Below are 26,059 nucleotides of genomic sequence, written 5' to 3' on the forward strand. Positions count from 1 at the left end.
AGAGAGAGAGAGAGAGAGAGAGAGACGGCAAAACCTTTCCTTGTCTGGATTAATTTCTCGTGTGTTTCGTTACACTGTGGCGTTTTACTAGAGAGAGAGAGAGAGAGAGAGAGAGAGAGAGAGAGAGAGAGAGAGAGAGAGAGAGAGGTGGGTGGGTGGAGGTTAGACAGCCCTCTCAAAATTTTAGTAAAAAAATTAAAGTAGGTAATTGCATTATGGAGAACGAGTTTGATACTGAATCTGAGTGTGTTGGGCCCCATGACACCTGTTCAGGTATTGATTGCTCTCTACATTCCGGTGCTGTGCCTCTCCCGTGGCTCACCTGAGTCCTTCCGCGGCTCACCTTTCCACCGATTCTGAAACTGGCAGATGATCGACCCTGAGCAACGAACCTTAAGGGGCTATTACACTGGGCAAATTTTCCGTGGATCTTCAGTCAAACCACGATTTCCGCTGGCGTGATTCTCATTTGTTTCTTGTTATTGCTGCTGATGATGATGGTGAGTAATACCGTCGTCCTTCAAGGAACTCTACCGTAGCTTTGGAAGATCGTGGACACGTCAGAAAACCACGGAAATATGAGAACCACGCCAGCGGAAATCGTGGTTTGACTGAAGATCCAAGGAAAATTTGCCCAGTGTAATAGCCCCTTTAGTGGAACAATATGTAACGGAGTATGTAGTATTTATAATACCTCCCGCGTCTACTCTGTGGGTGAAGTTATTTTTTCTTGGTAAATTTCAGCAAAATGAAAAGTGTCTTCCAAATCCATTCGCTTCGTGTTGGAATCTATAGTGAATCCAGGAGAAACTAGCGGACTGGGGGGTTTCTGCTGGGATCTCTCCTTCCGTACCACGCTGCCACATCTCTTGTCTCCAATTGTGGGATTAGCGTCAAGGTGTTAAGTGGACCACCATTAGCTTCCCTTCATTTACAGCAGCCGTCATCCAAGTTCTTCCGTGCAGTTATTACCAACTCAAAAAATAACGGCAGCTTCTAAACTTTTTCGACTTTGTTAATCAAAGGGCACACAATTCACGTCCAATCAATTTTTATATTGGCATATTCGCGGCATCCTATTACTAACATGAAATTAATTAACATGTTTGATGCAGCCGTATACCGATGAAAGAGGTTCACAGAAAGCTCAAAGAAAACGGGTTCTGGGTGACTATAGGCTGGTATTACAAGACACTTCGCCATATCACCAGCTATTTCTAAAGGTCAAAGAGGGGATCAATCGGGTTCTAATGAGTGTTTCTTTAGGTTCACGGTACAGAAGAAGGGTCAGACTACCACCAGGGTCATAAAACTACCCCTGGAAATGCCCACAACTCCTACGAAAGCCTTGTCAAATGTGTTCTTGGGCGGCGAAATGTCTCATAATACGACCCATAGTATATATCTTTGTTGGCACTGAATCATAATCGAGGGAATGGCAGAGGGGAGAGCTGGAATCATTTCATTTACGTTTGAAGCCTCAATAATAACACAACACAATAATTTATGATCCAAAACAAAAGAGGTTGATAGAAAGATCGAAGAAAACGAGTTCCGGGTGGTTATCATTGTTGGCGCTGATGTCAAAGGAATGGCCGAGGAAGAAAGAGATTGTATCCTTTACGTTGGAAGCCTCATGTATCCTTTACGTTGGAAGCCTCAGTAATAATTTTCCTCCACGTATTTACTTTGACAAAACGCAATAATCTATAACGAAGAACTTGCTTGACGTAATTAAGGTAAACATAAGCGCCTAATTGGATCGTGTCAGTACAAAAAGGCGATTCAGTTTAGTGGTGAGTACCGTTGCCAGATTATCGTACTCAGAACCGCGTATTTACCGGTTTCTGGCCCATAACTGTTGCCAAGAAGCACCAATAATTAACCATTTAAATGATAACCATATACGAAGGCAGTTATTTGGGTGATGAAAGCAGTTTTTGGGTCGGAAATCAGCAAATATAAGAGGCAGAGTACGACAGTCTGGCAACGTTGGACTGGTGAGGCTATAGCTTGTATTCTCCAACGATTTCGGCTCCCACAAGAACTATTTCCAAAGCTCACAAAGGAGATTAGTTGGGTTCTCACCTTCTATAATTCCTTCCCCTTCTGTCTCTCTCCGCCATATGACCACAGATGTTGCGCCGACTAAACGAAACTTTTCAAACTTTCGGGTTCTCATGCGAGTTTTTCATGTTCAAGGTGCAGAAACTTTGCTAAACTGTCACCAGGCTCATAAAACTAGCCATGGAAATACTAACACAACCTCTACGAAAACCTTGCCAAATGTGGGTGTGTGAGGCCCGTATTCTTGAAGACTTTTCCGCCCAAGCTCACATATTTGATAAGGCTTTCGTTGGCGTTTTGCGTGTTTCTATGGGTAGTTATATATCCGAGGTGGTAGTTTGACCCTTCTGTACTATGAACATGTAAAAACACTCATGAAAATCTGATTGATCTCCTTTTCGACCTTTGTAAATTATTGAGAGGCGGAAGTGTCTAAAAATACCGACCAGAGCCCCGCAGTGTTTGAGAGTATGATCGGTATATTCTCAGACGTCTTCGCCTCTCACATCAACCATTTCCAAAAGCCGAATAGGAAATCAGTCGGGTTCAAAGGAGTGTTTCTTTAGGTTGTGGTACGGAAGAAGGGTCAGTCTACCACCAGGGCCAGGGTCGTAAAAGTACCTCTGGAAATGCCCCTAACTGCTACGAAAGCTTTGTCAAATACGTGTGCTTGGGCGCCGAAATATTTAATAATGTGGCCCTAAATCTGCTCCTTGTTAGTGACCCAGAGTCGCCGCCGCCGCTCATTTCCTGGACGTAAATAATTCCGTTGACGTCAATCATTATTTTATTTCCTCTTTTGTATATTGGTCACTCATCGATAGGCAGCCTTGACGAGAGAGAGAGAGAGAGAGAGAGAGAGAGAGAGAGAGAGAGAGAGAGAGAGAGAGAGAGAGAGAGAGAGAGAGAGAGAGAGAGAATAGTGGACCATGCAACACAGTAATTATCAGAATTGTGTTCCTGTAGGATTTGAGATGTTGGTTGTTCACACACACACACACACACACACACACACACACACACACACACACACACACACACACACACACACACACACACACACACACACATAGGAGCTTGTTGCGTGTTACCACTCTCATGTTCCAGCAGTAACTACGAGATGCGGGAACATAACAGAGTCTGGGAACACCTTCATCCATAGGTCGTCAGTCAGCTTGGCCATGCAAAATTAATCTATAAATTAGTAAAAAGGCTTATGTTGCTCCGTGGGGAGGCTAAGTAAAGTAATGAGTAGTTTTCCTAGTCTCTAATACGGGAAAAATAACACTGTGTATTTTATCGCTTTTAATTAATGTTTGAATAATCTATGAAGCGTTACGTACCTTCAAAACAGGAAGGAGACATGTGGAAAGGAGGAAAAAAAGCCCTGCCACGTGATGCGCCTGGAAAAAAGTGGATACAAAAAAGATACCTTAGATATCCCCTTGACATCAGATGAAAAAAAAATATATATCAGACCTCATTTCCTGAAAGTTTGCTATCTGTATTTCCTCTTCCCTACGACTTGAACTCTTTCAAGAGGGAAGTATCAAGATACATCTTCTAAATGGGTCCAAATAATGGGTAGGCGGTTGCTGAGTGGTAGCGTGCTAGGCCCACATTCACCGCGTGATGGACGACGCGGGTTCGAATCCCCACGCTTCCACCTCGGATTTTTCAGTCACCGCCGAGTGGCTTAAAATTACCCACATGCTGTCCTGAAGACCACCCATCAACCCGGACTCTAGAGGAAACCGTCCAAGTGAATCAAGAACGAGTTCCGGGGGGCAACATGAGCCAAGAGAAGATGGCGCCACTATAAACACTTGCCTGCGCCATGACGGACTGGGGCCGAATACCGTCCAGGCCCCTCAAGCAAACCTACCGGCGCTATAGGCGTAGACGTAAAAGAAAAATAATAAATAAAAGTGACCCTCCTTCCTGGTCACTCTTTCTATTTTGAGAGAGCAGCGGTTAGCGGGCCTTATCATTTTTTGTTTTATTGTTTAGGCCCGTGAGCTGCTTCCTTTGTTGCAAAAAAAAAAAAAAGTCACTTAATGACTACATAATTTTTTTTACTTAAGGCCAAATTTTGTGGCTTCACCGTGTGGCAGCGACGGGCCAAATTTGTGCCATGATTTAAACCCCCCAAAATAGATGATACATAATCTGATCACAAATGCGTTGATATATTTTATGAAATGGTTTGTGTGATGGATGATTTTTTCTCATTTTTCTCGCTTGGAAGGACCATTAAGAAACATGATCCCCGCTGCTACCGGGTTAATTTTCGAGAATCCACGGAGCGTAGCGAATGGTAACAACTTCAACTTATGATTGCACAGTGACGAATGAGCTGATGATGTGCTCAACAACCTGAAAGGACGAGAGAAAAGATAGAACCGTGGACCACTGAAGCTTCATTTCAATCTCGTAGTGACTATTCTGTAAATGAGAGGTTTAGTGCGTGTACTGAAACCAGGAGAGCTTATCAAAAAGGGGAAAAAAGAAAACATCGCAAAAGAGGGGCCAAATGATGCATCCGTGCCCGCCATAGAGTAAAGAGTGATCAAGCTCATCCCTATACTGTCCAAACCCCTTATGCAAGAGTTAACCAGCATCTTCACTCTTTCATCCCTCACGCTGGTAAACTCTGGAACGATCTTCCCTCATCTGTATTTCCTCCTGCCTACGACTTGAACTCTTTCAAGAGGAGGGTATCTGGACACCTCTCCTCCCGAAACTGATTTCTCTTTTTGGCCACTCCACTCTATTTAGGAGCAGTGAGTAGTGGGCTTTTTTTAATATTGTTTTCTTTTTTTTTTACGCCCTTGCACTGTCTCCTCTGCTGTAAAAAAAAGGAGATAAAAAAGATATACTCCAGAGCCACGGGAACCTAAAATACAGAAAAACCGCGTATCAAAGACGATAATGAAGATACGCATTATACAGCCACAAAAAAGGTAAAAGAAAGGTTCAGGAAGTAGAGATTCTGTGGCCACTTGAAAGTATAAGAAAAATGTGGAGTGCGTTTTCGAAAACCAGGTGAGCGCAAAAGTAAGAAAACAAACAAGCGATGAAAAGGAATGGAAGAAAACAATGAAGGAGAGAGAGAGAGAGAGAGAGAGAGAGAGAGAGAGAGAGAGAGAGAGAGAGAGAGAGAGAGAGAGAGAGAGAGAGAGAGAGAGTAGCCATTGTAAAGCTTAAGACCAAGAAAGGGTGACCAAACTACCAAAAACTAATGATAAATGGATGGAAAATGGAGGAATGAATGAAATGAATGAAAATCGAATGAATAAATGAATGGATGATAGAACGATGAACCAAGGCGGGGAATCACACACACACACACACACACACACACACACACACACACACACACACATGATGAATTAGGTTTAGGGAATCGGCCGGAATGAATTGAATTTTGTGCACAAGCGACATATTTGGTTTTCAAGGAGACAGACTGAAAGACATAAAAAAAGAGAAATAAAAGCTTGCGACATGCCAAATATGAATACTTTAGACACGCCCATTATACAACTTCTCCCTTCCTACGCCATTCCCATAAGTTCCAATATACAGACTCACTTCCTAAGCCATTGAGATGTTTTAATTTACAAACTCTCCCTTCCTACGCCATTCCCATAAGTTCCAATATACAGACTCACTTCCTAAGCCATTGAGATGTTTTAATTTACAAACTCTCCCTTCCTACGCCATTCCCATAAGTTCCAATATACAAACTCTCACTTCCTAAGCCATTGAGATATGTTTTAATATTACAAACTCTCCCTTGCTAAGCCACTGAGTTGAGTTTCGATTTTACAGACTCTCCCTTCGTATACCATTCCCTTAAGACGAGTTCCAATATTACAAACTCTCCCTTCCTAAAGCCCCGTTCACACTGTGCCGACTCTGGGCCACGACTACCCACGACTCTAGGGTACACGAGGTCTTGAGTGTTGATGTGAAAGCGTCGGGCATGTCTTGAAAGAGGTCTTGAGACTGTTGCCGAATGCTGCGCCGACGTGGTGACGGGAGTCTGGAGTCGTGAGGGTTAGCACGACATGCTGGCAACTAGTTGGCCGAATGTCCCAGACAGTCGGCAAGACACCAAGACCCCAATAAAACCTCACCCCCTTCTTGGAGCGTGGGAACCAACTTGTCAAATGGAAAAGTCGCTGGGTTGTCGTGGCCCAGAGTCGGCACAGTGTGAACGGGGCTTAAGACATTCCCCTGAGATAAATTCCAGCAATGTCAGTCAGCCAGACCACGTCCCCTACGAGCTTTCAATGAAGTACTTTTGTGAGTGGAGAGCTACAGCCGTGGTATTATTGTTTTCCCAAAGACCAAGTGAAAAATATTAAAAATGATATATGTGGAATTCAGCTAGGCGAAGAATAGTTAAGAAGCTACGCGTTATTTCAGTTCAATTGATTGCACTTTTTTTTTTTTTTTCTTCATAGAGATATTTCAGTATACATTTTTAACGCCTGACATACTTATTTCTGTGTGTGTGAAGTCTTTAATTTCCTGTCGGAGGTAATGTTTCGTCAGGCAGGAAACAGAGAGAGAGAGAGAGAGAGAGAGAGAGAGAGAGAGAGAGAGAGAGAGAGAGAGAGAGAGAGAGAGAGAGAGAGAGAGAGAGAGAGAGATTTGATTTACATAAGAACATAAGAACGCAGGAGTCTGCAAGAGGCCGGTAGGCCTGTACGAGGCAGCTCCTTTGACCCTAAGCTCCCGTGTATCTAACCCCACCTAATATCGCTGTCCATGAATTTATCTAGTCTATTTTTGAATGTGACAATTGTATTGGCACTCACCACATGACTGCTAAGCCTATTCCACTCATCCACCACCCTGTTAGTAAACCAATTTTTGCCTATGTCCCTGTTGAATCTGAATTTATCCAGTTTAAACCCGTTACTTCGTGTCCTACCCGGTTCTCTTACCAACAAAACCTTATGAATGTCTCCTTTATTAAAGCCCTTCATCCATTTATAAACCTCGATCATGTCTCCACGCACCCTTCGCCTTTCTAGAGAATGCAAGTTTAACTGTTTGAGTCTTTCCTCGTATGGCAAGTTTCTCAACCCCTGAATCATCTTAGTCATCCTCCTCTGCACCGATTCTAACATTTTGATATCCATTCTATAGTAGGGTGACCAGAACTGAACCGCATAGTCAAGATGAGGTCTAACTAATGCTAAATATAGTTTGAGGAAGACTTCGGGGCTTCTGTTGCTTACGCTCCTTGAAATAAATCCCAGTACCCTATTAGCTCGATTTCTAGCTTGAATGCATTGTGCCCTTGGACGGAGATCAGAGCTCACTAAGACCCCTAAATCCCTCTCGCACCCAGACCTACTTATGAGAGTGTCATTTAAGCAATAGTTATGTGAGGGGTTGTTCCTACCTACACTCAGAATACTGCACTTCCCTACATTGAACTCCATCTGCCATTTATCCGCCCAGTCATATAATCTGTTGATTTGATTTGATTTAATTTGAAATGTTTACTGACATATTTACAGCCAAAAGAATGGGAAGAGAGAGAGAGAGAGAGAGAGAGAGAGAGAGAGAGAGAGAGAGAGAGAGAGAGAGAGAGAGAGAGAGAGAAAGGTCAAACCACAGCATGTCACGCACAGTTCCGTTAATTCTCAGTTGCTTTCAAAATTAGATCTCTCTCTCTCTCTCTCTCTCTCTCTCTCTCTCTCTGGGTGATAAAGCAGCACCACAACAGGTCGCCTCCGCCCAGTCCCCTTCCGGAGAGCTTGGTCACGCCCAGGCCCGCCCATCCCTGCCCCGCCCCGCCCCGCCCCGTCCGCTTCACCTTATCCCTCCCCCCACCCCGCCCCGACCCTTTCCCGTCCACCTTATCACCTGTTTCCTTGGTTTCTGTCCGTGTGTGTGTGTGTGTGTGTGTGTGTGTGTGTGTGTGTGTGTGTGTCTGTCTGTCTGTCTCTCTCTCTCTCTCGGTGTGTTATCTTTAAATTTCTCGATATTCTTTCTCCTGTATGTAGCAATGGGAGAGAGAGAGAGAGAGAGAGAGAGAGAGAGAGAGAGAGAGAGAGAGAGTATAACAATCAACCTTAATTTAAATAGTCTCCACTTGTCTGCCTGTCTGTCTGTCTGTGTGTACGTTTGTCTGCCTGTCTGTCTGTGTGTACGTCTGTCTGTCTGTCTTGGTTTTAATACGTTATGTCATGAATCTTTAACCCCATAATGATGATAATAATAATAGTGATAATAATAATAATAATAATAATAATAATAATAATAATAATAATAATATCGCGTGTCCTTGACTTACTCTGTCTCTACGTACACACATACATACATACACACATACACACACACATACATACATACAGACATACATACATGTGGACATATACAAATATAGGAAAACAAACACACATACATAGATGGTACCATACTCCTCTCTCTCTCTCTCTCTCTCTCTCTCTCTCTCTCTCTCTCTCTCTCACACACACACACACACACACACACACACACACACACACACACAGACAGACACATACACACACGTACGTACATATAACTACCTACTTACCTGCCAATCTTCACACACACACACCACCACCACCACAACCACCACCACCAAACAAAAACAGCAAACAAGAAGAGTGACGTTGCCCGAGGCCCCAAAATTGAGGCTCTCCCCATTGGTATTATTTTATGCATCGCTGACGTGGAAAGGACACTCGCTTCCTATTGGTCGTTGCTCGCCTGTGGAGGTTGTGACGTCATGAGGTGGGCTAGAAGGCTGCTGCTGGTCGTGTTGGGCCTCTAAACCCGATGTAACGTAAGCGGAAAGGCAGTGTTGGATCATTCGTGGTGGGGGGAGGAGTGTCGCTGTGGTGCCGGTGAGGTGATTGCTGTGTCGCCACCCAAATAAAATGGATAATGAATGGCGCATGTTGAAAAGCGATACATGTTTGATATTGTGGTCAGTGTTGCCTCGTCTGTGGTGAGGAGAAGAGTGTCGCTGTGCTGGGTGTTCAGAATGGCTTGTCCAGTTGTCATTCGCCACGCAAATAGAATAAATAATGAGAGGTACGTGATGAAAAGCGGTACGTGCAGGAAATCAGTGTTGCTTCACCTGTAGAAAAGGGTGGAGTGTTGCTGTGTTGGGTATGAAGTGAGTGGTAGCTGTCATCACCTCGAAAGAATTGCTAATGAAGTGAGTGGACTGTCTAGCTGTCATCACCTCGAAAGAATTGCTAATAAAAACACGTGTTGAAATGCAGTACATGCAAGAAATCGAAGTCAGTGTTGCTTCATCAGTAGCAAAGGGTTGAGTGTCGCTGTGCTGGGTATGATATATGGCTTGTCCAGTTGTCATCCCCTCGAAAGAATAAAAAAAGAGACAGAAAATCACAGTGTTGCTTCCTCTGTACCAAAAGGATGAGTGTTGCTGTATACCGGGTGTGAAGTGATGGCTTGTCCAGTTGTCATCACCTCGAAAGAATATAAAAGAGACGTGTGTTGAAATGCAGTACAAACGGGAAATCACAGTGTTGCTTCCTCTGTACCAAGGGGAGCTAGGAGTGTTGCTGTACCGGGTGTGAAGTGATGGCTTGTCCAGTTGTCATCACCTCTAAAAAATAGAAAAGAGACGTGTGTTGAAATGCAGTACAAACGGGAAGTCATAGTGTTGCTTCCTCTGTACCGAGGGGAGGAGTGTTGCTGTACCGGGAGGGGCTTCGTGGTGCAGTGGTTAGCACACTCGGCTCACGACCGAGAGTGTCCGGGTTCGATTCCCGGGCGGAGTGGAATAATTTGGGCGGCTTTTCGGATACCCTACGCTCCTGTGCACCCAGCAGTGAATGGGTACCAGGTATTAATCGGGGGTTGTGTCCCGTCTCCTGGGATCTGTTCCCTTCCCCTATAATTCCATCCCCTTCTGTCTCTCCGGCATATGACCACAGATGTTGCGCCGGCTAAACGAAACTTTCCAACTGCTGTACCGGGTGTGAAGTTATGGCTTGTCCAGTTGTCATCACCGTAAAAGAATCGATAAGAGGCACGAGTTGAATGTATATAGTCCAAATTTTTTCATCTGTACTAAGGGGAGGAATGCTGTTGTGTTGGGTATACGTTGAAATATGTGGACCAGTTGTCAGCACCCGAAAAGAACACACACACGCGTAGCTGATGCGGAGAAAAGTTGGACATGCGGGGAAATTAAAAGACTTATGTCGAGACTTTAAACCAGGGTACGAAAAATACACCAACATCGCCGCTGGGCTCCAATTGCTGATGACTGAAAACATTGCGGCGCTGACATGCTAATTATACACGAAGCGGATACAGCGTGCGAGTTTTGTGCTGAACGTTGCAAGAGGCGGCGCTCTCTCTCTCTCTCTCTCTCTCTCTCTCTCTCTCTCTCTCTCTCTCTCTCTCTCTCTCTCTCTCTCTCTCTCCTTTCCTCGCGTGTGTGCGTTCGTGTGTTTGTTACCATTTACGTCGACCCCATGGACCTACTGAAGGCTAGTGCGCACAGTGTTTGATCGAGGCCGTAGGAAATAAGGGAAAAGAAAGACTTCTGAACGCTCTGGTATTTGGGGAATAGGGAGAGTAGTTGAGTAGCTTCTGTTTACATGGGAGGTAATAACAGGGCAAACAACAAGAGCAATAGACGGTGAGAGAGTGCCCGTGCGGCCCTAATGAGTGAGGGATAAAAGCCTTCTCTCAGCATGCTGGTGGACGAGAGTTGGCGGCTGTGGATGAATTATCTTTTTCACTTCGGAAGGACGGAATAACAACGGATAAGCAGCTGAGATAATACCACAGATAGGAGAATACATACTGAGACAAATTCTATGCGGGAAGAAGTGGCAGTGGATGGAGTATATTTGTCGTTCTCACGGGAAATGGAAGTGATAATCGAAGGAAAAACAAGCAAGACACCTCAAGACACATCGACGCCTTTCCATCTGAAACTGACCTCCCTTCCGGCCATCCCTTCTGTATTGCTTTGTAGGAGGAGCGATTACCGGGCTTTTTTGTGTTATCGTTGCTTATTTGCTTTGAACTGTTTCCTTTACCGTAGAAGAAGCAGAAGCACAATAACAACACCAAAACCAGCACAGCATGAACACAGATCGGACAGCACAGGCTAATGTGAACGGAAGAGACACGAAAGTCCAGCACAGACTAATGTTGACTCCACTACGGAAGTCAGTCGGTTCGATCTGCCTTGCGCAAAATGGTGGCAGTGGTTGGGATATCTGCTGTTGATGCGGGAAACAAAAAATAAGAACGTGTTACAGCGGAGCATTGGAAAGGAAAGATAAATGTAGAACAGTGGCCGTGGTTGGAATATTTGTTGTTGATGCGTGAAAGAAAAAATGAGACACGAAGAGCTTTACATTACTAGCACAACACTGGAAAGGAAAGATAAATGTAGATGTATGACAGAGAATAGTGACCGTCGATGGTATATCTGTTGTTGGTACGAGAAATAAAAAAAAAATGAGACACGAAGAATTTTACATTAACAGCTGAGCATTGGTGAGGAAATGTAAACGTAGATATTTTACAGAGAATAGTGGCCGTGGTTATAATAGCTGTTGTTCATACGGAAAGAGGAAACGGAAGATGAGAACAGCTAACATTAACAGCACAGCACTGGACCCCAAAGGTTAAAGTAGATGTTTTAGCGGCCATGGATAAAATATCTGTTGTTTATACGGTCAGAAAAGAAGAAAAGAGACAAGCAACAACAATACCAACCTAAGGGGGCTATTACACTGGGCAAATTTTCCGTGGATCTTCAGTCAAACAACGATTTCCGCTGGCGTGGTTCTCAATTGTTTCCTGTTATTGCTGCTGATGATGATGGTGAGTAATACCGTCGTCCTTCAGTGAAATCTACCGTAGCTTTGGAAGATCGTGGACACGTCAGAAAACCACGGAAATATGAGAACCACGCCAGCGGAAATCGTGGTTTGACTGAAGATCCACGGAAACTTTGCCCAGTGTAATAGCCCTTTAACGCAGTGGAAAACAGACCAATGCGTAACAGTGACTGTGGTTGTGACTTCCCAATAAAAAACAACAGTAACAGCAACATCACGGGAACAGTAACAACAGCATTAAAAGAAGAAAAGCTAATGTATAGGTGCTGTCATGGTCACAGTGGGAAAGCAACAGCAACAACAACAGCAACATCAGCAGCACAGAGACAGCAAAAATATCCTAAAAGAAGAAAAACTAATGTAGGTGTTGCCTCGGTCACGGTGGTCGGTCTGTCAGAGCTGCGGCCTCGTTCGTGTATGTTTGTGTGTATGTGAGTGCGTGTGTCTGTCAGAGCTGCGGCCTCGTTCGTTTATGCTTGTTTGTAAGTGCGTGCGTGTGTCTGTCAGAGCTGCAGCCTCGTTCGTTGATGCTTGTTTGTAAGTGCGTGCGTGTGTCTGTCAGAGCTGCAGCCTCGTTCGTGTATGTTTGTGTGTATGTGAGTGCGTGTGTCTGTCAGAGCTGCAGCCTCGTTCGTTTATGCTTGTTTGTAAGTGCGTGAGTAGTAACAAATGTACGGAAGTGGGGGTAATTTGGAAGTGGGGGGGACTGGGAGTGGGGGGTGGGGGTCATGGTCAGGGGGGTTACAGTGGGGTAATTTGCGGGGGTTACGGAAGAGGGGTATCTAGACCCCCTAACCCCCTCCCCACACCCACCCACCCATCTCTTTATTTCACCCCCTCACCCCCTCTCGGACTAGCGTACGGAAGCGAGAAGGTGACGGGAGTAGGGGTGCCCAGCAGGGAGGGAGGGGGGGTCGGGAGAAGGGATACTTGAAGGGTTAAGATAAGATCTTTCTTTGACCCTCGAATGACCACCAGATTATAATCACGGAAAAGGTTAAGGACATTAGGTTAATGACCAGGCTGAAATATGAATTTACTCTCTAATGCAAGTCCGAAAATAAAATAAAAAATCGCCATTGAACGTAAGACTCGATAAATTATTTAAGTTTTTGCTGGATGTATTGTATCATTATCTTCTTATTTCTCATTTCTCAACTTGTTTCTTCTTATTTCTTTCCTCAACTTATATATATTTTTTTTTACTCCGGTTATTTGGTGCCATCTAACCCTAAACACTGCAGCACCAAGTCTTTTTTTTTTTTCTGATCGAATTTACCTTTTTCCGTGAAAAAGGGATCATGTGTGTGTGTGTGTGTGTGTGTGTGTGTGTGTGTGTGTGTGTTTCATTCCCCTCCGATTCTTGAGAAATCTGCGGCTAGCTCGAAATTTTGTGGGCCATCTTTTTTAGCCGATTATATGCTCCGAAGCGGAATTTAGTGAGGATTCTTATGGTATCTTCAAATTCCTCATACGTCTATTAGTTCCCGAGTTACACCGAGAAAACTGAATTTTTTTATCTCGTCAGAGTAGCATAACAAATAAAAAACACTCATTAATTAATGTCTTATATCTCATTTCTTAACTTATTTCTTCTTATTTCTTTTCTCAACTTGCATTTCTTTATATTTTCTGCCTGCTCTTCGGTGTCATATGACCTTAGACGTTGCCGCATCGAGTTTACCTTTTCCGTGAAAAGGGGATCATGTGTGTGTGTGTGTGTGTGTGTGTGTGTGTGTGTGTGTGTGTGTTCCATTCCCCTCCGATTCTTGAGAAATCTGCGGCTAGCTCGAAATTTTGTGGGCCATCTTTTTTAGCCGATTATATGCTCCGACGCGGAATTTAGTGAGGATTCTTATGGTATCTTCAAATTCCTCATACGTCTATTAGTTCCCGAGTTACACCGAGAAAACTGAATTTTTTTTCTCTCGTCAGAGTAGCATAACAAATAAAAAACACTCATTAATTAATGTCTTATATTTCATTTCTTAACTTATTTCTTCTTATTTCTTTTCTCAACTTGCATTTCTTTATATTTTCTGCCTGCTCTTCGGTGTCATATGACCTTAGACGTTGCCGCATCGAGTTTACCTTTTACGTGAAAAAGGGATCATGTGTTTGTGTGTGTGTGTGTGTGTGTGTGTGTGTGTGTGTGTTCCATTCCCCTCTGATTCTTGAGAAATCTGCTGCTTGCTCAAAATTTTGTGGGCCAACTTTTTTAGCCGAATATATGTTTGGAAGCGGAATTTAGTGAGGATTCTTATGGTATCTTCAAATTCCTCATACGTCTATTAGTTCCGAGTTACACCGAGAAAACTGAATGTTATTCTCTCGTCAGAGTATCCTAACAAATAAAAATCACTCAGAGCTCCTCATCTACGTTCCTTAGAAAGATTGCCATATGTTACTATTAAGAAACTTATCCCAACAACTGCAAATTTGACGCACTTTCATCGAAAACTTAATTTTAATAATTTTTATTTACTTTTATGGCGCGTTTCGCGTCATCGTCCGCCAGAACCTTTTACCCTTGATGACATGAAATGCGTCATCGTGCGCGAGAAGGTTAAATAAGTCAGATTTATCTCAAATTCACTGTCTGGGCAGACAAATATTCGGAAAGAGAAGGCAAACCAGTTTGTAGATATATATAAATATGCCGTATATTCACGTCCTTATGGATATCTTCTTGTTGATTAGGGTATAAATACTCCTGAATCCCTACAGTTTCGCTCAAACATTGTTGGAGAGCCTCCCAGATGAACGCGTATTCAATGGTGAACTCCAGGAAAAAGAACTCTTACACGTTCTATACTCCCAACATAACGAACCCTATGGTTTAAGCTCTCAGCTACTTCTGATCTTACTCTCTTAAGCCTTTGCAGTTACTTTCTTAAACCATCGAAGCCCGCCTTCCTGAAGTCAGGTATTAAGTGTTGTTTCTGCTGACTCTATCCTCCCATTTAATATTAAATTTAATTTCCTTATGATCACTGTTACCTAATGAACCCCCAACCTCAATGTTGCTTATTATGTCCTCTTTATTAGTTAACAACAAATCCAAAACATTTTCTTCCCTCGTTCGCACTGTTTTGTATATAGAACGAACTTACATTAGCTGAACTCACACTGTTTTGATTATAGAACGAACTTACATTAGCTGAACTCACACTGTTTTGAATATAGAACGAACTTATATTAGCTGATCTCACACTGTTTTGAATATAGAACGAACTTACATTAGCTGAACCCACACTCCTGGAAGAAGCTAAAATTTTCTAAAGGCTACAATAAAATCAATATGACCGATGAAGATGCGGCACGTCACAATGAACAAACTCACTGTCTTCTCTGTAAATACGGGTTTTAAAAGGTAAAGGAGTAAAACATCATGACCATGAAAAATCAGGAAACAATTACATTGAAGCTTATTGTAATAGATGCAACCTTCAAATGAAAAAATCACAAATTGCAGCGCACTCTCATTGCATATTATGCGGATTACGACATGGCGTTAATCCCGCGTGAATTAACGCTACCTGGCTTTGAAAATCAAACTAAGACCAAAACATTCAGTTCAGAAATACCATGAAGTCATCATAAATGACTTGAGATTTATTGACACGTATGTCTTTATGTCTGGTTCACTCGCGGCTTTAGCGAACCAATTCATCAGCACTGGGAACGAGCCCATGTGCACACAACAGATGTTGAAAGATGTGCCAGCACCTGCGTTACCATTATTGATCAAGGAAAGCAGGTTTTTGTTATGACTATATGGACTCGATGGAACGACTTTCTGAGACACGTCTTCCATCCCGCGAAGATTTTTTCAATTCGCTTCAAGAAGCAGAACTTTCCGAAAGTGATTATAAACATGCTCAGAATGTTTGGAAAGTAGCTGGATGTCAGAGCCTGATGGACTATTTGTTGCTTTATGTAAAAGTGGATGTTGGCCTTCTATGTGATGTCTTCCTAGAGTGGAGAGGTATTTTGAAAACCCAGTGGAGGTTGGATACTGTAAATTATGTTAGCCTGCCAGGATTTGCCTATGACTCTTTTTTGTTAAAAACACAGCAGGAATTAGAGATGCTTAGTAGCCCACACATATATCATTGCATTCAAACAAATGTGCGTGGGGGCTACACAAGTGTTGTGCGTCGTTTTGTACGCACCAATAACATCTACACGAACCCTCATTTAATCCAAAACATGATAGAAACACTTTCCTTTCATATCTTGACTTCAACAGTCTTTATCCCACTGTAATGCAAGAGAAGTTACCATGTGGAGATATGAGAAAACTAGATGAGACAGAAATGCACTGGTTTTTGAGCGGGAGGGGGGCTAGGTCAATCAAGCAACCGATGGTGATTTTGGATACCTCATTCTGTGCAATACTGAGGCTGTCTCACGTGAAGTCATTGAGAAAACGGTTGACCTCCACTGACCATCAGAAGACACAATATCATCAATAGAGATATATCGTCAGCCGCACACGAATGGTATGAAGAAGAAAACCGTCCAGTACCGTGTAAGAACATAAAACAGATTGGAACACATGTTGCTCAGGAGAAAATACTGTTTGCTCTGTCCCTCCTTAAACTGCTATTCAACTAGGCCGGGTTGTTAAAAAGTGCATGCTATTTATATGTTTAAGCAAAAGCACTTTCTTGCGGACTTCGTTCAGGATAACATAGAAGCCCGCAAAAGTGCTACTTGTCCTATCAAGAAAACTGCAATCAAGTGTATTTCAAACAGCATTTTTGGTCGATACCTGATGAACGCGGACAAATATAGTGAAGACATAGATATTGTCACCAACCGCGAAAAGTTTTTGAAGCTGGCCCGAAGTCCTTACTTTAAACGCGTTGTACACCTCAATGATGGTCATGTAGTTGTAGTTCGCCATAAGAAATATTCACAGGCGAATCATCCAAACTACATTGGCTACTACGTCCTAGAGCTGTCCAAGCTGCGACTATATGATTTCTTTTACAGTATCATGAAGGCTCATTACGGGGATCGGGCGAAACTAGTGTATTGTGACACTGATTCCTTAATAACAGAAACTGAAACTCCTGATCTATTAACAGAGTACTCGCAGGAACCCTTTAAAAGCTATATAGACACAAGTAACTTTAGCTCCTCACATTCCTTGTACAACACAGACAACAAAGGCAAGCTCGGATTTCTCAAGTCTGAAGTGAGGGAAAGAACCATCTCAGAATTTGTAGGTGTAAGAACAAAGTGCTACTCCATCCCCATGGCAGGCAGTGACCGGTTGAGTTCAGCTAAGAGCGTTCCAAAGCTCATAAAGAAAAAAAAAATTGCTCATCAGCGATACAAAGACGTCCTATTCCAGAAGCAAACATTTACCATTGGCTATCAGGGATTCACAGTGCGTAATGGACGAATGAGTACAGTAAAATATCCCAAGAGAGGGATATCTGTAGTTCAGGACAAAAGACACTGCTTTAGCACCTTGGAGTTACGACCTTACGGTCATCCCGATAATTCTACAGGGGTAGAGGAGGAGGAAGAGAAGGAAGCTGTAATCATAATTTGACCAAATTCAATAAACATTGAGTTTGTTTGACTTGTTTATATGTCCTTTATCAAAAATGAATGAAAAAACAATAATTGTCTTAAAATTTATTCGATTTGTGGAAACATGTAGACAAAACGCGTCTATGTTTCGATCTGGCTCATATAAAAATATAAAAAGACTCGCGAAATGTGCGGGCGGCAGCAGCGGGCCCTGCGGCGACATCATGCGACGACAGGATGCGACAGGATTTCGTGGGCTCGGGGCGGGGCGGGGCGGCAGCACGCTACCAAGTTATTCTAAAAGAGAAATGAGACACTGGATTTGTCTCTACATGATAGTGTTCTTAGATAGTTATGCTCTCGACCTCAAATTATACTCTGATTATTTTAAATATATTGCTTACCCTGGGCTCAGGATATATAAAAATGCATTTCGACTTCAAAGCACGCGAAGCGATGTGTGCGGGGCTTATGTCGTACTTTTGCCTACAATGTTTCACACTTGGGTGTAAGAGAAACTCTTGAAAAATTTGTATGGAGTTTTCCAAGACCGAATATTCGAGGAATGATGAACACGTGATGAGATTCGCTTACAGCAAGTTTATAATGCCCGTATGACATCAAACATTTAACACGTGTTCATAAAAAGTAAGTATTGACTTTATTGATTTTTCATATTGAAGTGTATTACATTCCATGAAGCTATTCTCAGCATAAATAATTTTCTAGTTCCTTTATCGTGGTTTGTATAACACGCTTAAATCAGTGGTCTGGCTCCATACAGGACCTCACTCGTCACCACCACTAGCCCCAGTGCTGCCGCCCCGCCCCGCCCCGCCCCGCCCCGCCCCGAGCCCACGCAATCCTGTCGCATCCTGTCGTCGCATGATGTCGCCGCAGGACCCGCTGCTGCCGCCGCCGCGCACATTTCGCGAGTCTTTTTTATATTTTTTATATGAGCCAGATCGAAACATAGACGCGTTTTGTCTACATGTTTCCACAAATCGAATAAATTTTAAGACAATTATTGTTTTTTTCATTCATTTTTTGATAAAGGACATATAAACAAGTCAAACAAACTCAATGTTTATTGGAATTTGGTCAAATTATGATTACAGCTTCCTTCTCTTCCTCCTCCTCCTCTACCCCTGTAGAATTATCGGGATGACCGTAAGGTCGTAACTCCAAGGTGCTAAAGCAGTGTCTTTTGTCCTGAACTACAGATATCCCTCTCTTGGGATATTTTACTGTACTCATTCGTCCATTACGCACTGTGAATCCCTGATAGCCAAAGGTAAATGTTTGCTTCTGGAATAGGACGTCTTTGTATCGCTGATGAGCAATTTTTTTCTTTATGAGCTTTGGAACGCTCTTAGCTGAACTCAACCGGTCACTGTCTGCCATGGGGATGGAGTAGCACTTTGTTCTTACACCTACAAATTCTGAGATGGTTCTTTCCCTCACTTCAGACTTGAGAAATCCGAGCTTGCCTTTGTTGTCTGTGTTGTACAAGGAATGTGAGGAGCTAAAGTTACTTGTGTCTATATAGCTTTTAAAGGGTTCCTGCGAGTACTCTGTTAATAGATCAGGAGTTTCAGTTTCTGTTATTAAGGAATCAGTGTCACAATACACTAGTTTCGCCCGATCCCCGTAATGAGCCTTCATGATACTGTAAAAGAAATCATATAGTCGCAGCTTGGACAGCTCTAGGACGTAGTAGCCAATGTAGTTTGGATGATTCGCCTGTGAATATTTCTTATGGCGAACTACAACTACATGACCATCATTGAGGGGTACAACGCGTTTAAAGTAAGGACTTCGGGCCAGCTTCAAAAACTTTTCGCGGTTGGTGACAATATCTATGTCTTCACTATATTTGGCCGCGTTCATCAGGTATCGACCAAAAATGCTGTTTGAAATACACTTGATTGCAGTTTTCTTGATAGGACAAGTAGCACTTTTGCGGGCTTCTATGTTATCCTGAATGAAGTCCGCAAGAAAGTGCTTTTGCTTAAACATATAAATAGCATGCACTTTTTAACAACCCGGCCTAGTTGAATAGCAGTTTAAGGAGGGACAGAGCAAACAGTATTTTCTCCTGAGCAACATGTGTTCCAATCTGTTTTATGTTCTTACACGGTACTGGACGGTTTTCTTCTTCATACCATTCGTGTGCGGCTGACGATATATCTCTATTGATGATATTGTGTCTTCTGATGGTCAGTGGGAGGTCATCCGTTTTCTCAATGACTTCACGTGAGACAGCCTCAGTATTGCACAGAATGAGGTATCCAAAATCACCATCGGTTGCTTGATTGACCTAGCCCCCCTCCCGCTCAAAAACCAGTGCATTTCTGTCTCATCTAGTTTTCTCATATCTCCACATGGTAACTTCTCTTGCATTACAGTGGGTAAAGACTGTTGAAGTCAAGATATGAAAGGAAAGTGTTTCTATCATGTTTTGGATTAAATGAGGTTCGTGTAGATGTTATTGGTGCGTACAAAACGACGCACAACACTTGTGTAGCCCCACGCACATTTGTTTGAATGCAATGATATATGTGTGGGCTACTACATCTCTACTTCCTGCTGTGTTTTTAACAAAAAAGAGTCATAGGCAAATCCTGGCAGGCTAACATAATTTACAGTATCCAACCTCCACTGGGTTTTCAAAATACCTCTCCACTCTAGGAAGACATCACATAGAAGGCCAACATCCACTTTTACATAAAGCAACAAATAGTCCATCAGGCTCTGACATCCAGCTACTTTCCAAACATTCTGAGCATGTTTATAATCACTTTCGGAAAGTTCTGCTTCTTGAAGCGAATTGAAAAAATCTTCGCGGGATGGAAGACGTGTCTCAGAAAGTCGTTCCATCGAGTCCATATAGTCATAACAAAAACCTGCTTTCCTTGATCAATAATGGTAACGCAGGTGCTGGCACATCTTTCAACATCTGTTGTGTGCACATGGGCTCGTTCCCAGTGCTGATGAATTGGTTCGCTAAAGCCGCGAGTGAACCAGACATAAAGACATACGTGTCAATAAATCTCAAGTCATTTATGATGACTTCATGGTATTTCTGAACTGAATGTTTTGGTCTTAGTTTGATTTTCAAAGCCAGGTAGCGTTAATTCACGCGGGATTAACGCCATGTCGTAATCCGCATAATATGCAATGAGAGTGCGCTGCAATTTGTGATTTTTTCATTTGAAGGTTGCATCTATTACAATAAGCTTCAATGTAATTGTTTCCTGATTTTTCATGGTCATGATGTTTTACTCCTTTACCTTTTAAAACCCGTATTTACAGAGAAGACAGTGAGTTTGTTCATTGTGACGTGCCGCATCTTCATCGGTCATATTGATTTTATTGTAGCCTTTAGAAAATTTTAGCTTCTTCCAGGAGTGTGGGTTCAGCTAATGTAAGTTCGTTCTATATTCAAAACAGTGTGAGATCAGCTAATATAAGTTCGTTCTATATTCAAAACAGTGTGAGTTCAGCTAATGTAAGTTCGTTCTATAATCAAAACAGTGTGAGTTCAGCTAATGTAAGTTCGTTCTATATACAAAACAGTGCGAACGAGGGAAGAAAATGTTTTGGATTTGTTGTTAACTAATAAAGAGGACATAATAAGCAACATTGAGGTTGGGTGTTCATTAGGTAACAGTGATCATAAGGAAATTAAATTTAATATTAAATGGGAGGATAGAGTCAGCAGAAACAACACTTAATACCTGACTTCAGGAAGGCGGGCTTCGATGGTTTAAGAAAGTAACTGCAAAGGCTTAAGAGAGTAAGATCAGAAGTAGCTGAGAGCTTAAACCATAGGGTTCGTTATGTTGGGAGTATAGAACGTAAGAGTTCCTTTTCCTGGAGTTCACCATTGAATACGCGTTCATCTGGGAGGCTCTCCAACAATGTTTGAGCGAAACTGTAGGATTCAGGAGTATTTATACCTAATCAACAAGAAGATATCCATAAGGACGTGAATATACGGCATATTTATATATATCTACAAACTGGTTTGCCTTCTCTTTTCCGAATATTTGTCTGCCCAGACAGTGAATTTGAGATAAATCTGACTTATTTAACCCTCTCGCGCACGATGACGCATTTCATGTCATCAAGGGTAAAAGGTTATGTAGGACGATGACGCGAAACGCGCCATAAAGTAAATAAAAATTATTAAAATTAAGTTTTCGATGAAAGTGCGTCAAATTTGCAGTTGTTGGGATAAGTTTCTTAATAGTAACATATGGCAATCTTTCTAAGGAACGTAGATGAGGAGCTCTGAGTGATTTTTATTTGTTAGGATACTCTGACGAGAGAATAACATTCAGTTTTCTCGGTGTAACTCGGGAACTAATAGACGTATGAGGAATTTGAAGATACCATAAGAATCCTCACTAAATTCCGCTTCCAAACATATATTCGGCTAAAAAAGTTGGCCCACAAAATTTTGAGCAAGCAGCAGATTTCTCAAGAATCAGAGGGGAATGGAACACACACACACACACACACACACACACACGATCCCTTTTCACGGAAAAAGTAAACTCGATGCGGCAACGTCTAAGGTCATATGACACCGAAGAGCAGGCAGAAAATATAAAGAAATGCAAGTTGAGAAAAGAAATAAGAAGAAATAAGTTAAGAAATGAAATATAAGACATTAATTAATGAGTGTTTTTATTTGTTATGCTACTCTGACGAGAGAAAAAATTCAGTTTTCTCGGTGTAACTCGGAACTAATAGACGTATGAGGAATTTGAAGATACCATAAGTATCCTCACTAAATTCCGCTTCGAGCATATAATCGGCTAAAAAGATGGCCCACAAAATTTCGAGCTAGCCGCAGATTTCTCAAGAATCGGAGGAATGGAACACACACACACACACACACACACACACATTACGATCCCTTTTCACGGAAAAAGGTAAACTCGATGCGGCAACGTCTAAGGTCATATGACACCGAAGAGCAGGCAGAAAATATAAAGAAATGCAAGTTGAGAAAAGAAATAAGAAGAAATAAGTTAAGAAATGAGATATAAGACATTAATTAATGAGTGTTTTTTATTTGTTATGCTACTCTGACGAGAGAAAAAAAAATCAGTTTTCTCGGTGTAACTCGGGAACTAATAGACGTATGAGGAATTTGAAGATACCATAAGAATCCTCACTAAATTCCGCTTCGAGCATATAATCGGCTAAAAAGATGGCCCACAAAATTTCGAGCTAGCCGCAGATTTCTCAAGAATCGGAGGGAATGAAACACACACACACACACACACACACACACACACACACACACACACATACGATCCCTTTTCACGGAAAAGGTAAATTGATCAGAAAAAAAAAGACTTGTTGCTGCAGTGTTTAGGGTTAGATGGCACCAAATAACAGGAGTAAAAAAAATATATATAAGTTGAGGAAAGAAATAAGAAGAAACAAGTTGAGAAATGAGAAATAAGAAGATATTGATACAATACATCCAGCAAAAACTTAAATAATTTATCGAGTCTTACGTTCAATGGCGATTTTTTATTTTATTTTCGGACTTGCATTAGAGAGTAAATTCATATTTCAGCCTGGTCATTAACCTAATGTCCTTAACCTTTTCCGTGATTATAATCTGGTGGTCATTCGAGGGTCAAAGAAAGATCTTATCTTAACCCTTCAAGTATCCCTTCTCCCGTCCCCCCCTCCTCCCTGCTGGGCACCCCTACTCCCGTCACCTTCTCGCTTCCGTACGCTAGTCCGAGAGGGGGTGAGGGGGGGGGGGGGGTGAAAAGGTAAAAGAGATGGGTGGGTGTGTGTGTGGGGGGGGTTAGGGGGTCTAGATACCCCTCTTCCGTAACCCCTGCAAATTACCCCCACTCCCGTAACCCCCCCGCTGACCCCCCCAACCCCCACTTCCAGTCCCCCCCACTTCCAAATTACCCCCACTTCCGTACATTTGTTACTACTTGCGTGCGTGTGTCTGTCAGAGCTGCAGCCTCGTTCGTTGATGCTTGTTTGTAAGTGCGTGCGTGTGTTACCTGCGTGGCGCCGCGCCGATCAAGCTGCAGGTGTGGGGGAAGAGGAGGCGGGCGCGGACGTCGGCTGCATGGCTCTCACTTATTCATGCTCGGCCGATGCTTCTGAGACGTAGCAACAGTAAGGTCACGTGTTGCCACTCAAACGGGAGGGGAGACGAAGCGTGTGCAACAGTAAGATCTCGTGTTGCCGGTGAAACGTGAGGGCGAGAGAGAGAGAGGAGATACTGCGTGTTTCAATATTAAGATCTTGTGTTGCTGGTGAAACGTGAGATGAAACGAGAGAGGGGACGAAGCGAGTTGCAACAGTATGATCCCGTGTTGCCAGTGAAACCTGAGAGAGAGAGAAGATAATGCGTGCTTCAACATTAAGATCCCGTGTTTGCAGTGAACCGTGAGACAGGAAGTATAGCGTGTTTCAACAGTAAGATCTCGTGTTGCCAGTGAACCGTGAGACAGGAAGTATAGCGTGTTTCAACAGTAAGATCTCGTGTTGCCAGTGAACCGTGAGACAGGAAGTATAGCGTGTTTCAACAGTAAGATCTCGTGTTGCCAGTGAACCGTGAGACAGGAAGTATAGCGTGTTTCAACAGTAAGATCCCGTGTTGCCAGTGAAACATGAGAGAGAGGAAGTATAGCGTGTTTCAGCAGTAAGATCTCGTGTTGGCAGTGAAACGTGAGACAGGAAGTATAGCGTGTTTCAACAGTAAGATCCCGTGTTGGCAGTGAACCGTGAGACAGGAAGTATAGAGTGTTTCAGCAGTAAGATCCCGTGTTGGCAGTGAACCGTGAGACAGGAAGTATAGAGTGTTTCAGCAGTAAGATCCCGTGTTGGCAGTGAACCGTGAGACAGGAAGTATAGCGTGTTTCAACAGTAAGATCCCGTGTTGGCAGTGAACCGTGAGACAGGAAGTATAGAGTGTTTCAGCAGTAAGATCCCGTGTTGGCAGTGAACCGTGAGACAGGAAGTATAGAGTGTTTCAGCAGTAAGATCCCGTGTTGGCAGTGAACCGTGAGACAGGAAGTATAGCGTGTTTCAACAGTAAGATCCCGTGTTGGCAGTGAGCCGTGAGACAGGAAGTATAGAGTGTTTCAGCAGTAAGATCCCGTGTTGGCAGTGAACCGTGAGACAGGAAGTATAGAGTGTTTCAGCAGTAAGATCCCGTGTTGGCAGTGAAACGTGAGACAGGAAGTATAGAGTGTTTCAGCAGTAAGATCCCGTGTTGCCAGTGAAACGTGAGACAGGAAGTATAGAGTGTTTCAGCAGTAAGATCCCGTGTTGGCAGTGAACCGTGAGACAGGAAGTATAGCGTGTTTCAGCAGTAAGATCCCGTGTTACCAGTGAACCGTGAGACAGGAAGTATAGCGTGTTTCAGCAGTAAGATCCCGTGTTGGCAGTGAACCGTGAGACAGGAAGTATAGAGTGTTTCAGCAGTAAGATCCCGTGTTACCAGTGAACCGTGAGACAGGAAGTATAGAGTGTTTCAGCAGTAAGATCCCGTGTTGCCAGTGAACCGTGAGACAGGAAGTATAGAGTGTTTCAGCAGTAAGATCCCGTGTTGCCAGTGAAACGTGAGAGAGAGGAGATAGGGTCGCGTTATAAGACATTTCACCGTCCAAGAACACCTATTTGACAAGGCTTTCGTAGGAGTTGTGGGCATTTCCAGGAGTAGTTTTATGACCCTGGTGGTAGTTTGACCCTTCTTCTGTACCATGAACCTGAAGAAACACTCATTATAACCCGACTGACCCCCTCTTTGACCTTTAGAAATAGCTGATGTGAGAAGCGAAAGTGTCTTATAGTACCGACCTATATATTGTTTTAACAGTAAGACCTCCTGTTGCCGTGAGGTATGTAAAACGAGAGAAGATGGATCATGCTTCAACAGTAACGAAAGGGGTGAAAAATGGGAAAAAAAGAGAGGAAATGAAATGAAATGAAATGAATGACACACGAACGCACACACGCGAGAGAGAGAGAGAGAGAGAGAGAGAGAGAGAGAGAGAGAGAGAGAGAGAGAGAGAGAGAGAGAGAGAGAGAGAGAGAGAGATTGTATACATGTTTCAAGAGCAAGTCACGTGTTGCCAGAGAACGTGAGGGAGGAGGAACGAGGGAGGAGAGCGTGTGTTTCAGCATCAGGATCACGTGGCGCCACTGAAACGTGAGAGGGAGAGAGGTGGAAGAGAGCGTGGTTTAGGACGCGTAGTAATGGGTTAAGTTAGATAAATTCATAACCAAGAAAAACATATGGGGCTTATTATTAGAGTGGTGGATGAGTGGAACAGACCTGGCAGTCGTATGGTCAATGCTAATAATCCCTTCGATAAAAGACCAGATAAATTTTCATGAACTGTTAGATAGGCGGTGGCTGAATGGATAGCGTGACGGCGCCGCGTTCAGGACGACGGGAGTTCAATCCCCGCCCGGTGCCACCAAGCTGGGATTTTTCAGCCGCCTCCGAGGGGCTTAAAACTACCCACATGCTGTCCAGAAGACCAGCTATC

The 26,059-nt window shown here is 43.1% G+C and overlaps 1 protein-coding gene across 6 annotated transcripts in view; it reads left to right on the top strand.

Annotated features, from left to right (window-relative positions):
- Nucleotides 1-26,059, top strand: part of LOC126987501 (FERM domain-containing protein 8-like) — a 75,582-nt gene that overhangs the window by 5,560 nt on the left and 43,963 nt on the right. Inside the window, exon 1 of one of the 6 annotated variants that reach the window (XM_050844470.1) lies at nt 8,874-8,960. The exons of 2 other annotated variants lie outside the window; for them this stretch is intronic. The gene's annotated coding sequence lies outside the window, so the exon portion shown is untranslated. Of the gene's footprint in view, nt 1-8,873; nt 9,044-26,059 lie in introns of those variants that run through there. 3 more of the 6 variants (XM_050844473.1, XM_050844475.1, XM_050844474.1) reach the window with 3 other exon arrangements.

This window comes from Eriocheir sinensis, chromosome 65 (assembly GCF_024679095.1).
Source record: "Eriocheir sinensis breed Jianghai 21 chromosome 65, ASM2467909v1, whole genome shotgun sequence".
Classification (NCBI taxonomy): Eukaryota; Metazoa; Arthropoda; class Malacostraca; order Decapoda; family Varunidae; genus Eriocheir; species Eriocheir sinensis.